Below are 17,022 nucleotides of genomic sequence, written 5' to 3' on the forward strand. Positions count from 1 at the left end.
ATAATGTATTTATCTAAATGAATAAACAGCAATAGCTGATAATTATTTCAGAGGTGGAAAAGCACATTGCAGCAGTTTATCCACTGTAGGGTTTTGCAGGTTTCACTTGCTAAGTATTCTGAGTGTCATGTTAAGTAAATGTGAGGGAAGCCACAGTGAGTCAGTCCACCACACAGGCACAAGCAGCTACCAACTACAGTCACTCACTGTTCTCCTCAATGTTGTCCTCTCAGTGGGTTCCTATGTGTATCCCAGACCACAGCGCTGACAATCTCACTGTGGCCAAAGCAGCTAAGAAGTCTGAGCATTGGAAATTAAGGGCCCAAGTAACACAGGCAGACAAAGTTTCTGTCCCAGCTGGCTGTGGCTCCTGGGGCTTCTCATGGGGACTCTGAGCTGCTCTCTCCTGACACAATAAGGGGACCCAGCCCTGGGTGCGGGCCCTGGCTTGGTCCACCAAGCCCAGCCACTGAGCAACACCCAGCCTTGCAGGCTGATGACCTACTGGGGCTTCTCCTCCACACCAAGCCAGCATTCAGTGTGCAGCCAGTGCAAACATCCTCTTCATCAGGAGTTCTCCTAAAATTCCTCTTCCCTCCCACTTTCCTCAGGTGAGGAGTGGCTAATAGACCCAGTGAGATGGCAGCCACACTTTCATTTGTTCCATTTCTGCAGCACTGTCCATTTACAAGTCCCTGTTGAACAGCTCCAGTGGCTGCTCCAGCCCTGAGGAAGGCAATCTGAGAAACACTGAGGTCTTCTACGGGGTAATTTCCCTATTTGTCAAGCTCTCATTACCTTCCTTCCATAAATCTTTCCAGTTTCCTTCCCACACAGATGCGGCAAATGCCTAATGTAAGATGTGGGGAGTGCTGCTCCCTGGTTCAGCCATTAATCCTCCAGGGAAGGAAAAACTTATTGAAGTTTACTTCATATTCTTCCCCGTTACACTTGGAGAAAAGCAAAGATTTGATTACTAAATAGAGCTCCACAGTCTACAGCCATGTAATTGCATGTTATGCCAGCAAATTCTGTAACTAAACTCCTTCATGTCTGCTCACATGGCAGAAAAACCCTTAGCCAAGGAATTAGTATAGAAGAAGACAGAGATCTGCTTTACCCTGACATGTCCAGGTCTAAATCACAACATAGAGCTGTGAAGTCTTCATTTATACCAGGACTGAGATGCTGTGGGAAAATGGAGGAGCCGGATCCGAAGACTGCAGGGAAGGCAGGATTTGCCCACAGTGTTGTGAGCCATAGCAGACATTTGGGCTGAGCTTTATTGCAGGGTTGAAGATGTTGTGCTCCCTGCATAAGCTCCTACAAGCTGCAGTGAAGGCACTGCAATATGCCTGTTCTTATTATTTCCTTTATACTATACATCCCTTCCCATTAGACACGAGAGGATCCCATTTTCAGTGTAGAATGCATGAGTGAGAACAAGGACAGAAAGATAAGAGAACTGTGCAAAACCTCATCCTTCTGTTTTTTTACTGCCCTTGTCATCTATCACAAGACTGACTGCTTCTCTTGTTTTTGTCTTTTTTTCTTTTTCCTCCAGCATATTTGTAAATGTTATTTACTTATTGTCACTAACTCCTTTGGGCTGTCTACTTTAATTTTTTATCACAAATTGTGACCGGCAGCATTTTGTTGCTGCTACTTTCTTCATTAATTTGTATCTTACTGTTTCAGCAACAATAAACAGTCTTCAGCCCTGCCACAATTTGTGTTCCATTTTGGACTAAAATCTCACAGGAATATTTACAGTACTCTGATGCAAGCAGAGCTGAGAAGGACCTGTGGACTTTGTTTTAATGGTCCTTTCTAAATAGAGGAAAAATTATGACTGAATATCATATCAGCTCTTCCATCTTTCTTTTACATCACTGAGCATCACCACCAACCAGAACATTACTAATTATACTTGCCTTTTACTAGTATTTAGAGTCTCCTAAAAATAACATTCTACCCTTAAAGCACTTCTGAGCCAAACTCTGAGTCTTGAGATGCTCAGCAACCCTTTCTTGAGCCAATTTTACATACAGAACTTCTGCCATCAAAATTATTATTTTAGTCATGCAAATGGCCTTGACACGTTTCTCTAGAGTCAACATGTCAGTGTTTTCTATGCCAGTGAATTTGCTATTTTCTATCATCTGTGAATACTGTAATGGAATTAGAGGCTTGATTCTTTCCCTGTCTATTTAATACTCCATTTTTGACAGTCATCATTCTAAATTCTCTTAATGTGGACCATTACAATATCTCCAACCAGAATGTAAACCTGAATTTGATTGCCTTTTTATTAAAAATTATAGAAATAATCTTCTCTCTCCATGCTTCATTTTCTCCATCTCACCATAATTAAAATTTTAAAAACAATTGTTTGTCCAATCCTCATGCAATAATGCTAATAAAAGAAATACAAAGTATTTTTTTCCACAGCAAACACGTTCATGTACGTAGAGTAGTTACTTAACTATATTAAGGGACATTTAATTATGACTCTTACTAGGGATGACGCAGAAGCAGTATTCTATGAAGGGAAGTTCTTCAGACACATTTGGCTAGGGGGAACCCTGGAAGGCATATAATATTTCAGCACTTCTGAGTTTCCATTCTTTTTCACTAGCAAGAATTGAAACTACTGTCTCTACGGTACAATACGTTACATTAAAATGTGAAACAGATATAACTGAGGGGAACAGGAGGAAGGAAGAAAGGCCAGAAACCTGTGATATTAACCAGGATGAATTAACTTGTTTTCAAATGTGTTTAATTCTTGTACATTTAAGTTACTATGTTTTAAAGCATCTTCCATATTTGTAAAGTTATTAGTTCGGGTGCAAGAGCTAAGAGACACAAATAAGACTGAATAAAAATGTGGAATGCTCTGAAAGTAATGCCTCCTATTTTATTATTCTGACATACAACATCAGAGGTGGATGTTGGTGGTATGGCAGTAGAGGTAGAACCTTCCCACCAATATTCCATTACATTTTGTTGCCACGTGACAGATGGCAGCAGAGGGGCAGTCTGACACAATGGCATCTGACATGAAAGTGTATATGAAGTAAAGGTTTGTCATGAATTCATCCATTCGAAAAATGGAGCCCACTGACATTCATTGATGCTTGCTGAACATTTATGGAGACCAACCTTGGATGCAAGCACAGTGAGGCAGTGGGTGGTGTGTTTCAACAGTGGTGAAATCAACAGTGGGTCATATCTGATGGTGAAGATTTTGATGAGTGGGGCTTGCAGGCTCTTGTTCATTGCTGGTGAAAATGCATGATGGAGTATGTAGATGAAGAAATGTTAAAAAATAGTGCTCTGTAGCTGATAATTTGTTCTATCAAAAAGTGTTATTATGTTCTTTGTATCTGTTGTCATTTCCATGGAAATAAACAGGAGGCATTACTTTCAGAGAGACCGAAGTATGCCTGAGACTCATATCAATATCCCTTAAGTCAGAGCCTGCCTGTCAGTGTGTCAGCTTTGCATGTCATCACTGCTAGCCCCTGAGTGCAAGGATTCATGGCATTATCACAGCTTCCTTCTCTAGACCTAAATGCTAGCTTCAACACCATTTGTTTTTTTATTATTATATAGTAGGAAAATTGAATGACTCACACTGCCCACACACACTGGCTTATGCATTTGCACACAGCGGTCAGAGCCAAGGGTTGTCTAAATGATACATACAGTGGTGCTTTGAAAATTCATGTTCCAATGAGATCCCCCTCTCATTTCTAAATTACTGCTCTTGCTACTTACAAATGCATACGAGGCATTCACACTAGAAAATAAGCTCTCTTGTTATATCCAGGCTGATTGTTCAAGGGAGGACTTTTTTTCCTCATCACATCATCAATTTAAAGAGAAATATATCCCCCTTGGTAGGATTTGTTGCTCTAGAAGTATACAGTGAAAACATCATAAAAAGGCTATTAATGACTATTGCTTAATTCTTAAGGGTTTTAGAGTAATTTCTGTAAAATGCTATTACATTTTTAATGAACTTGTTCAGGGTTTTTAATAGATTTTGAGGCTAGAAGGGACTACTGAATCATCTGATCTGACCTTCTGTATTGCTCATAAAATAACATCCAGTTAGCCCTGCGTGAAACTCACTGCATTTGTTTGAGTAGCTTATTTCTCTGTTTCAGTTCATTCATTCTAAGGGATCCCTGAGTAGAATTGCCATTAAAAAATATGGATGGAAATCACAACCAAATTGGAAAGGAAGGAATCCTGTCTCTCCTTACCCAAAAAGGAAAAAGAAAGGGGGAAAAAAAAGTGAAATGGTAACAAATAAAATTCCTGTACAGTACTTCAAAACAGGGGAATATGAAAATATTGATTACTGATATTCCTCTTTATAATAATGAATAAATCCATTAATAGTCATCTGTTATCCCCTAAGTCTGAACAACCTGTTCCCTGGCATGAACAGGTCACTAATTTTGAGACTTTCAGGTCTCAGTACCTTTTGTATGTCTGAGGTATCTGCTCTGGTATAAGGCAAATTGCATTCTTAGTTTTATTCCCAAATTTATCAGGGAAGGTGATTAGATCAGCTACAAACTTGTTTGAGCAGACGAGTCTCAGTCACACTGACTTGATATACAGCTTTCAAAAGAAATAAAAATTAAAAGATCACTATGTAATATTTGTCTGCTTCATAGGAAGTTTATAGGATCTTCAAAATAGTGAGCATATGATCTCTGTTACGCTGAGATAAGCTGCAAATGTTACCCGTGAATGGTGCTGACAAGTATTGCTGTCCTGCCTGGAAGAGAAAGTCATTATGAAGAACAGGCTGAAATAGTTGCCTCTTTCATGGTTAGAAGCACCTAACAAGTAGTAACAAGAAATCACTTGTCTATCAAGTGACTTAAAACATAGTCCTGCAAGAAACGTTTTTCACTTATAGCCTTGTCAGCATCTGCATGCAGCCATGAAATGGGAAGCTCAGATGATAGGGACAGATGACAACAATCCAGAGATGACACGCAGTGCTGCATAGCCTTCAATATTCCCCAACTTTTCTCAAATAACAGCTGTACGTGAGCAATGCCTAAGACCATGGACTGAAACCCCAAACTGGTAATGTATAGTATGTATACTAATACTAATAATAATGTATAAAAATAATAATAATATTGTATACTGAAAAGTATAAAAGATCCCATAGGTGGCCACTTCTTTGCTACTGTTAAGGGAAAAGCTAGGGAGAAAGAGAGGGCAAATACACTAAATGAGCCAAAAGTGAATCATATTTGAAAAATCACTGGACAACCTAGAACTTGAGAAACACAGAGGTTATGTTGGAGGCTGTGGAGCACACTTTAGAAAGTTTATAGTCACTGTGTAATAACCTTTCTTTGACACTGCCAGCCTACAGTATTTAATTTAGGTTTGGATTTCTCATTCTCACTGAGCTCCCAAGGAGCCGTAACCATCAATAATGCTTTCTTTTATCTCTGATTGGTTAAAAGACACTATCCTAAGCAAGTCCATCTTAGTTATATATGCTTTCATTAACTCCCATCTGGATTGTAACGGTGCATTTTATTTGAACATGAAGCAATCAGACCTTCAGAGACACCTACTAGCTGATTACAGAAAACAAATCATACTTCCCCCACTGATTCCACAAAGTATTGAGTCAGTTCAAGATTGCAGTGTTTATATCCAAAGAACCCCAGAAAGCGCTCTTGCAGTGAAGCCTTACACAGTAAGAAGAAAATAACTGCCTTGGGATCCAGTCTGTGGAATCCAATCCTACAGGTCATCCCATCTTCCTCTCAAAGCTGAAATTATGCTTTATGTAAAAATGAAAAGCATTCTACAAACACCAAATAGCACAGCCACTCACCTCTCTTCCCCAGGGGTGAAAAGGGAGATTAAACCCCAAGGGACAAATGCTACTCATAGCAGAAGATGTATCATACCCCAATATTCTGGTTTGGTGGGAGTATAAGGAATAAAACCATTCCTAATATGGACACATTATAGATGTTGCCATCTCTGATCACAATTTTTATGTTCAGATGGATAATAGAAATTACAATAATTCTTCTGCTTTCGCTACTTATTATTCAGCTACTCTTCCTGACATTTATTGCAGTTCCAGCTACTGGATGGACCAGAGAAAGTGTATGCAAAATAATCGCTTCTTCCCATAATGACATGTAAATGTAATATATAGTGTGACTAACTTTCTTCTATCAGAAGTCATAATTCTTCAGGCAGACAGATAAAAGACAGCTTTTGCCCAGTTTACCTCTGTTCAGGAAGGACTCAGTTCTCCACTTTCTATGCCAGACCACTCCTGAGTTTTTATTACTAACTGAAAGATTATATCTGTAATAATATTATTTTTCTACAAGGTATTGCCCACCAGGAATAACAGATTAAATAGTGTTCTAGCTTAGACAATTGTTAGTGCACACCACATGAATTCTTTCCTGCCAGCTTCAATGAGTCTGTCTGAGTGTTTACATAGCCCGTTTCACAAAAGCACTTGCTTTCTTTGCAAGCCTTTTAAATACAGGGAACTGAAGCAATAAGAAAAAAAAATCACTATTATTATTAAAAATAAACAATTTGTTCAACATCACACTGATGTGAATATGCAAAAATTTAACTGCGTGTAAGAAACAATCACTAGTTGTGAATAGCGTTTTTGGGGAGATGTCAGAGATTTGCAAGATCCTGTCCCCCAAACCTGCTTAAATGTTCTCCTCCTGTTTCTTTACCACCTTCAGGGGAGTACTAGCCCAGAAGGTTGGATTTCAAACTGTCTGGTGGCAAGGATCAAGGCAGAGCTGGTGGAACAGCCCTCTGATCAGGAGAACTGTGAAAGGGAGACCTTACATTGCTCGGAGTGCAGCAGCCATTAACTCTAGGAGCTGTGGCAGGGGAACAGCAAATGCTGCTGCTGAGATGGCATACATCAATGTCAGCGTTGTCCTTGCTAGCTCAAATGCATTGCTTTCAGCTGGAGTATTTATTATTAATTATTATTAAATTTATTTATTTAAGTGTGCTTTGCATAGATAGACACATTGTCAGTCACCAAGGACTTAATATCTAAATTAGCTAGGACAAACAAACACAAGATGAAACAACACTGTAGCAAAGAGACTGTGAGGGGATTATTAATGCAGAAAGAAATAGAGAAGTAATTGTTTGAAGTGTGGGGTTATTTAAGTGAGCCTCTAAAGATGAATCCAAGGATTTTAAAAGTAATCAGTATGATCACTACAGTAGCCTAGACCAAACATTTTAGATGGTACCAAAAAAGTAAGAGAGAAAGAGAGAGAGAAAGAGAGAAAGAGAGAAAGAAAGAAAGAGAGAAAGGAAGAAAGGAAGAAAGAAAAGTTACAACATGAAAATTGGCATTCCCTAACATATCTCAATCTAGATCTTCAAATTTCTCACAGGTGGGATTCAGTTCTAAGCGTAAGCTCCTATTTCCTTGATTTTTTGCAAGATATTCATTAAATGGGGAAAATTGGTTTTCCTGAAACAAGAAAAGAGGGGATGCAGATGTAGAGGCAAAACAAGGAAAAGGGAGAAGACAAGGGAGCAAACAGAGCCAGAAAAGAATGGCTCGAATGGGCCATTCAGACTGTGTACACTCACATAAGAAACATGTAGGTTGTTCCTGGGGTATATAGCCTTGGTGGAAAGGCAAATGCAGAATTAGTAATATATGTTTAGGGTAGCTGAGAAGGATAATAACTGTATCAGCAAAGCACTACTAGATAAAGAGAGGAGGAATGAGTAGGGCATGAAGGCCAAATGAGATCTAAAATGTCTTTGGCTCTTTAATAAAGAAAGGCTTTTATCTGAGGTCTTTTTCATTTCTTTTGTCCAGATAGAACAGACCAGCAATTTATAACATTTATTAGATAAACCAGTATCCATTCTTCAGTTGGTGACTAGAATATATGTTTGAATTCTTCTAAAAAAAAGAAAATAATAACAACATAACAATAGAAGTGGAAAGTATGTGGACTTCTAAGCTTCAAGGGTCAGCTGTTTCTCTCAAAAGCATCATGTAGACATACCTGGCAAAAGCAACTGACAGAGAAATTAAAGGGGAATAAGAGATTTTTGAAAGGTCATTTTCTCAGCTCTATTACCTCTTAAGTGCACTCCTAAAAGATTTCTTACAGTTATGATCCAGCAGTCCCCTTTGGTGGCCATCTCAAATTGGCGACTCTTAATTTTCTTTCTATAATACCAAAGCTGTGCTTTAGTAGAGGTTCCCTAAAGCCCAAAATGGCTCATAAAACATGAGGGTTTCCAGTTGCTTTACGTCAGGGTCTGCAGATGTTTCAGAGTGCACGCATGCTGCGTCTGGCCTGTGAAGGGGTTAGTCCAGCTTAATAGTTTTCTTGGGCTTCAGGGAAGGGTTATTTAAGAAAGAAACAAAAGCTGGAAGCCACAGGGCAAATATTTGCAGTATCTGTTGCTCTCCTTTTTGTGATATTCCCCTGCTTTCAGCAGTATGATCCTTAAAGTTGTCTTGTATTGCTTCAATAATCTCTGAAGTGCATTTTTATAACAAAGCAATATTGTTACCAGAATCTAGTGTCCTGGGAAACAAGATTCCCAGTTTACAGGCTGTACAGGCACTCCCATTTCCTTCTTGTAGCGATGTAGCTCGCTTTTCCTCCAGCAAAGATAAATTGTGGTACCCACAGCAAATCCTGACATGAAAAAAGAAATGATGTTAGAGAAACATTTAATCTCTTCTCACCTTCTTTCTACAAGCTCTAAGTCCTCGAAACAAGAACCATACCTATGTTACTAAACATCCCTACCAGCAATGCTATCTATGTACTAATAGCAAACCACTTCAGTGATTCCTTCTAGCACATTTCTCCCATCCTGCAGTTTCTAAAGCCTTATTCTTCTTGGTAGATGGACCTCTTTCAAACACATATGAGACATTGCTTCTAGGTCCAGAACACTTTCCAGAGCACTGCACATATTTTTCTCCCACATAGAATTAATATTCAGAATTGTCTTCACGGTGAAAAAAAAGAAAATAGAAATTTAAAAGAACCCACAGAAAGTATTATTTTAAGCATGTACATTTGAAGGAAAGCCCCATGATTCAGGAGACTTTTTTGCAATAAAACGAAGTAGTAGAGAGAAAGAACATTAGTAGATGGAGATCAGCCAAAACCTGAGACAAAAGCTGAAGATGCATGGTTCTATTAGGTCATTTTCCAGATAGAGTGTACAGGCATTTAATGGACCACAGCTTTATGCTTTGAAAAGATCTAGTCATACAGAAATTCTCTGCTCATGATATGATGTGCAAAGAAGGTGTTCCCATCAGCAGTGCATACAGAACACTTGAGTATAAGTACCTTGTGTAGTACTTCCTATCTTGCTCCCATATCACCTCCAGCACAATAGTATGACCATAAGATGGACAACAGAGACCCAACTGACATCACAGACTTGTATCCCACAGCTGTATATCTGCTTTACAAACATGAACTTGCCAGGGGAATTTAGGTCTTCCTTTAGATCTTCTTTTAGCACCCATCTGCTAGTCCCATGACTCCTACTTCCTCACATAAGTGTTGTAAAGTCATATGTTCTGAAAATGAGCTGTACCTTGTGTCTCATTTTCACCCCAGCAGGACCAGTTCTATCCTCCAGCCTAGAAGCCATGAAAGGAGGTTGTGAACCTCAGAAAACAAGACCTCCTGGACTGCTTGTGGACTTGTGGCACCCCCTGCCTTGATAGAGGATTATGTCAAGACATATGGGTACACACCCTTAATTCATGGCTTCCTTGGGGTCTCTACCACTTGTCTGAAGCATGTTGTAGTCCCTTGACGGTCATGAAGCACAAGAATCTGGAGCAAGACACTGTTTGGAAGAACAATCTGAAAGGTAATAGCCATATTCAGCTCACAGATGTTTTGCTTCCATTCAGGAGTACACAGAAACTGTATAGAAAACTAACTGTCTTTTAAACTCTTCTCCTGGTAAAGCACAGTCCAACGCCAAACCCAGGCAATCTCTGAGTACTTCGTGTCCTGGGCCTTGGCCTTGGCCAATGGCCACGCTGGGCATTTAATAGTATGCACATCCCCACACTAGTGCTCAGGCATCTACCCTAGCCTTATATAATTTTCTAATATAAACTATAAACTACAGTAGTATACCTGTATGGATACAACCACTGAAATCATGCAACTTCTCAAATGTGATGGTGGGTGCACAAATGTTTGTGACAGAAATTACAGAAATTACAGGCTACACAAGCAGCTGGAAGAACTCCACATACTGCTGGAGAGTTGAATCTAAGCAATTAATTATGTTTCATTTCTATGTTTGATAGTGGTAAGGTCTGTTTCCAGGGAAAAAGAAAGTATTTTTCTGAATATTTAATGTTTTTAATGCATTCTTTCAGTTCTGTAATTAATTGTATGTCCCTGTTTTTACTTATGTGTAACTAAAAAAAAATTAAAAAGATGAATTTCTGAATAACCATGCAGAAGCTGCTGGTTTGCTTTGAAAAATAAAGGAGACTGAAATAGCTTGATTAGATTTTAAAAAATAAATAAATAAATTAGCAGTGAAAAAATCCAAACAGCAAAAAATGGAGCTTTTCTGGCAACCTGAATTTGCAAGAAATTCTGATTCTAATGAGACAGAAAAGTTAGGAGAAGAAAGCACACCAAAAGAAAAAAAAAGACAGAGAGAGAGAGAGAGAGAGAGCCTTAAGAGCATTCCACTAAGAAATTTGATTGTAACACCAGAACTGTCTCCTTCACAGACAAAAATCTGTCTTCAAAACATTTGCAGAAGTGTTGCAGAAATAAATCAGTTCTCACCGAAACAAGACTTCTGTAGTCAGTACCACAGTACCACCTTGTGGAGAAATATAAACAGCCTCGGTATTGATTTCTTCCACCAAGCAGTTAGTTTCAGGAAATAACTATAATATAAGCATAAAATTCTAACTATGATGAATGAAACAGACCCAGGCACCAGCAACATATGTGATGCATGACTTCTCCCAGAGTTAAATTACTTGTTTTGAAGAAGCCATGTTCCAGTCAAAATCTTTCAGAAGTCTAATGTGAAAACTTCCTGGAAGAAAAATGACTCCTTTTATATTTGCCTGGATTCCTTTCTTGACTTCCATGTGCTGCAAATTTATTTCTCCAGTTACACTGAATCAAGAGAACAATTGTCTCAGGCATGTCAAATTCTGCCCCCACAAAACGTTTCATAAACGTAAAGGCTATGACATAAACAAACTAACACCAGACTCCTTGAGATGACTTCTCTTATTGCTTTTCTGTAACTGATGAAGCGATTAGGGACAGTAATATTCCAGAACACATTTGAAGAAATAAGGTTATCAAATTCTCTTGCCCAAAGGGAACTATCACCTGCTTTTCTCCATTTCTTTTACACTGTGAAAGAAATTTGTATGATTAAGTAATTGCTGGCAGTCAGGAGAAACAGTCACACAGTTGTCATATTTTAAGAGCTCTGTTAAATGAAACTTTCACACTTTTAAAAATAACTTTTTACACACATCTCTGCAGCACTCTTTAACTCTTGCTCCTAATGACATTTTGGGATATTCTGTTTTGTGTACTGCCTGTCAGGCTAAATTGGAACAAACAGTGCCAAAGTGTGTATAGTAACCTTCAATTTTATGTTGTCCTGAGAATGAGGGGAATATTTGTTTTTATTTTTGCTGTCAATAAACAAAATTTCAACCTTGTTGCATCCATGCTGTGGAAAACCTCTTATTAACAGAAAGAAGATCCCCAGGATATGCTTCCTAGTTCTTCAGTTGGTACTCTATGCCACATTTGCCAGCCCCATGCAGAGGCCTCAGAAATCTCTGGGGGCCTCCAAAGTCACTAATATAGCTATGGGATGGAAAGTGGAATCAAGCTCCAAGTGTCTAAGTTTGTCATACAAGCTCCATGTATAGTTAGTAGAGAAAGGCATATCTCCAAACAGTGGGTTGTCACATTCTAACATAAATGTATATGGTAGATGGGAAGGAATACCTTCTGAAGATGCCTCTTTCTCTTTACTGATGGTACTTGGAAACCAGATGCCTAATTTTCAGGTCTGGGATGTCAAGTGACTTTCTCAGAGAAAAGACATGCACAGGTATTGGTTATATTTGCTTTTTCACTCCTGATCATGAGATCTACGTACTAAAATTGTTTACATTCATATTCTTTCCTCTTCACTAGTGGGGCCCAAGTGATACAGATTTAGATTCCCTAGAGGATGTTAGCCTCTAAGTCTCATCAAGATAAATGAATAGATAATTAAATGGCTTTGAGAATTGGATCTATCTGACCTCAGAATAAAGCAATTTATGTAGAGGTATTATTTTGCATTTCAGTGCATCTACTTCCAAGATACTAGAGGAGAATAGCTGCAGTGTGCCACGTAGCTACCAGAGGGGCTTTGCAACTGCAGCTCCACTGCATCATGACATGATGCAGTACAAGCTTATCAGCTTGACAAATCAGCCACTGAACAGAAACATCTGCATGCTTTTATTTTCAGGTTTTTAATTGCTTATCTTATATGTTCTGACTTAAGTCTTTTGTAAGAAAGAAATAAGAAACTGTGTCCTGAATTGACCAACAAGAGACAAATTACCACTGTATGAGCCATTCTCGTTGAATTGCTTAATTCCTGTGCAACAGATTATTCCAGTATATTGTGGCACTCCACACACTCAGGTGTCTTGCTGAAAACACAGAGGGGTGACATTTCCCTTTTGTAATATAAATTAAAAGTCATACTTGCATGAACTCCCTCCTCTTCTCCCAACTAATGAGTCCGAAGTTTAAAGAGATGAAAAAAAAGAGATTGATGCTCCTTCTTCAGGACAAAAAAAAAAAAAAAAAAAAAAAAAAAACCCTCTCTCCAAACTTCATCTTGCACTTCAAAACAAGGCCTTACTCTCATATGTCTATATAAAATGTATTTTTCTCAAATTATGAATGTATCAGTTCATTTCAATGTATACTCAGCCAAAAAGAAAAAAAAAAAAAAAAAAAAGACCATGATTAGAATTCATTACATTATTTACACTTTTAATAGCATTAATTTGGCCAATGTAAGATTGAAAAAGACCTCCCTAGGCAGTGAATACTGCTTGCTGCTCTCACAGGTAGTTATGTCAAGTAAATGATTTCACTGAGCAGGCACCAGACAGATAAGCAACTTTGGCCCTGATGGCTAGAAAGCTGTTTCAGCTTTCTAATTTACATGCATTAACAGCATTCTTGTGCCAAGGAAAGTTTCCTGTTGCCTGAACATTACTTTTCCATCAATGCTGTTTACCTTCTCAATATCTTTATCTTTCCAATCTCTTTCAAAAGAGGCAACATATATCCTCTCTGTTTTGCAGGGTTAAGCATGCCAAGTTGTTTTATTTTCCCTTCCGTGCTAAGCCCTCTCTTATCTTGGCCATCTTATTAGCTTTTCTCTTCAACTGCTTTGGCCATAATGCATTTTTCTTGGAATGCAGACAACCAGTACTGTAGAGGCTTTCAAATGAGGTCTCATATAGCCTTATATAGCTTTATTGGGTATACCATACAAGATATATACATGTGTGTTTTTTTTTCTATGCATATTACTTACAGTACTCATAGTCCTCCTAAAATGAGTTAAAATGTGCAAGTTGTACTCTTCATCCTTTCCCAGTATGTTTCTTATAAGATAACTAGATGCTATGAGTCCTCAAGTCAATTCATGTAGTCGCACTCTAATATTTTAAATATTAGTCACTTCTATTTCTCTTATCCTTGGAGTTATCTAATTTTTCCCATTTGATATTCTTATCCTCCTCTTCATTAACTCTGCTGTCTAAACTTGTGTCACTAGAAAGTATGTCACTCTCCTAATTCTTTTGTCAACATCATTAATGAAATTATTAAGGTTAACAAGGTTGATCTCAAAATTCAATCTTAAAAAAATCTATTAGTAACTTCTCTCCATTCCAGTACTTCCTTTTTTATAGTCCCCACTGTCCTCTGACTGTTCCTATAGTCTCCTTACCTACTTTCAGTTCTTTTAATGATTCTTATCATTCTCAGCTTAATTAATAATTTCCCACAAGGCAATAAATCAAATATAACCAAGACAGAATAGTTCTATTCCATTCCTCGTGCCTAAAAATATCACAGAATTTATCAAAAATGGTATTCTGTTAATCTGAGATAATACACTCTTGATTAAAAAAGATGTGACATTTTATTCTACGTACCTCCATGCTCTTTATCATGCCCTCCTACAAGCCTTGTTTTAAAGCTTTGCTTCAAAGCTCTCTGAGAGCAGACCATATAATTTAGTACTGGGATTACTTTGCACCTTTCAAAAATCTCTTTTTTATTTTATGGTTACCTGATAACACTTCTGCCTTTCTCTAAAATATCTCCTATTGGAAACTTCAAGTACCATGTCTTTCAGACCTCTGAAATGAAGATCAGCCAGTCTATTGCCGTGAGACTTTCATCCCCTGCATACTAATTTTTAGCATCCTTTTCCCACAAGCCACTATGCCAGTCAGCCATCCCAGCTTCTGGGAAAGTGTTAATTTAGTTTTGGGACTCCATCTAGATCATCTCTCACCTTTATATCACCCTTAGTGCACAGTGGCTACATTATAACTCTTTCCTTGCTCTCTGGGTGGTTTAAGCTGCTGAAAAGCTTTGAGATCTAACATGCTGCGGATTAAGAGGCAGAATACACTTCAAGAACAAATGAGACTACCTGAGCTCCTGTAACATTCATATAAGAGAACTTTCCTTTTTCCTTTTACCAAAGAGAACACAGTTTCTTACATATACTTGAGCTTATGCATTTATTCTGCAAAGCTTTTTTTTTTTTTTTTTTTTTTTTTAATGCATACTTTTCTTTACAAATGAAAGGCATACCTCAATTGAGGGAATTTGAACAAATTCACAGCCTTTCAGAAGATTTTATGTAGAGTAGGAAAGTCTTTGCAGAAAGGAAAAGGAGAAAACATAAAGCACACTGGGGGTGCTATCACGAAGTATTCAACAGAAGACATCTCTGTGCTGCCTTGCAAAAGTTGTCAAAATACAAAAAGAATAGTCTTTTCTTAGTGGTGCCCAGTGACAGGATGAGAGACAATGGGAATAAACTGAAACACAGGAGGAGTGAGGTTCAGGTTCCATCTGAACAGACAGGACACACTTTTTAATGGTGGAACTAACCAAGAAATGTAACTGGTTGCCCAGAGAAGCTGCACAGTACTCTCAGAGGAGCAAGAAGGTTGGATGGTCACAGCCAGAGGGTTGTGGTCAACAGCTGTAGGTGAAAATGTAGGTCAACATGCCCAGGTAAAGACCACTGATGAGATGTGTCCCCCAGGGGTCCACGTTGGTGTCAGTGCTCTTTAATGTCTTTATCAATGACCTAGACAGTGAGATCAAGCATACCCTCAGCAAATTTGCTGTCACTGAGCTGAGTGGTACAGCTGATACATTAGAAGGAAGAGATGCCACTCAAAGAGGCGGCAAAGGATCAAGCTTGAGAACCTAATGCAGATCAACAAGCTCAAGTACAAGGTATTGTATTTGTGTCAGGGTAGTCCCAGAAATATGTTGGAGAGCAGTCCTGTGGAAAAGGACTTGAAGGTCCTGGTGGACAAAAAGCTGGACGTGAGCAAGCAGTGTGTTCTTGCAGCCTGGAAGGCCAACATCATCCTGGGCTGAATGAAAAAGGAGGTGGTCAGCAGAGAAAGTGAAGTGACTATATCCCTCTATTCTGCACTCGTGAGGCCTCATCCAGGCCTGGGGCCCCAGTACAAGAAAGACGTGGGGCTGCTGGAGCGGGTACAGAGAAGGGCCATGAAGATTATCAAAGGGTTGGAGAACCTCTCCTACAAATACAGGCTGACAGAAACAAGGATGATCAGCTCAGAGAAGAAAAGGATCCAGGGAGATGTCATTACAGCCTTTCAGCCATGAAAGGGAGCTTATTAACAAGAGGGAGACTGACTACACAGACTGGTAGTGATAGGACAAGGGAAAATAGTCTTAAACTAAATAGGGGGGATTTAGATAAAAAATTTGGTGGAAATTGTTTACTCAGTGGGTGGTGAGGCATTGAAATAGGTTGCCCAGAGAAGCTGTGGACTCTCCATCCCTGAAGACATTGGCCAAACTGGATGGGGCCCTGGGAAGCCCAGTCTGGAGGGGGGAAAGTCTGCCCATGGCAGGGAGGTGGAACTCGAGGGTCTTTTAAAGTTCCTTGCAACCCAAATCATGTTATGATTCTATGCATTTCTTTGTGTGTCCCATACTACTGGCTGCCAGGGACCTACTCTGACCTATAATCTGTATGGCAAAGGACAAGACAGCTCATCTACAAGATCTTGTCATTCAGTAACCCAGGTTAATTCCTCTCCTTTTAATTCCTGCAAGTTTCCTAAATACAGTACGCACCCACTTTCCAACACACAGATGAGACAAGGCAAATGATTCATGGTCAGATCTACACCTTGTGTAGGTGGTCTTGTGGTCTTTAATCACATACGATTCCTATGAATTGAAATGACAAGAACTCACATTTACAGGACAATATTTCACACACAAACAAACAAAAATTTAAATCAACCTTGTAAAAAATATAAACTATTCCTGTGTTTACAGCTAGAAGGGAACCTTTCTTCTTGTAGATATGCCTACTGTTGAGACCACCCAACACCTTCCACCACTTCTTTCTATCATCATTCTTCCATTGCTTAAACTTAGATATTTTAACAAACAAAAACAAACAAAAAAAAAATGTATTGAAAGTATGACAGTGTGAAGTTTCCTATTTCAAATAATAATAATAATAACCTAGCTTTTTTTCTTAATTAGGTTAGAGGAAAATATTGTTTGCTCTTCTTAAAAAAAAAAAACAAAAAACAGAAACTCCTACAGTTGTCACATTGGATCATTTTAA

This window comes from Gallus gallus, chromosome 3, assembly GCF_016699485.2.
Source record: "Gallus gallus isolate bGalGal1 chromosome 3, bGalGal1.mat.broiler.GRCg7b, whole genome shotgun sequence".
Classification (NCBI taxonomy): Eukaryota; Metazoa; Chordata; class Aves; order Galliformes; family Phasianidae; genus Gallus; species Gallus gallus.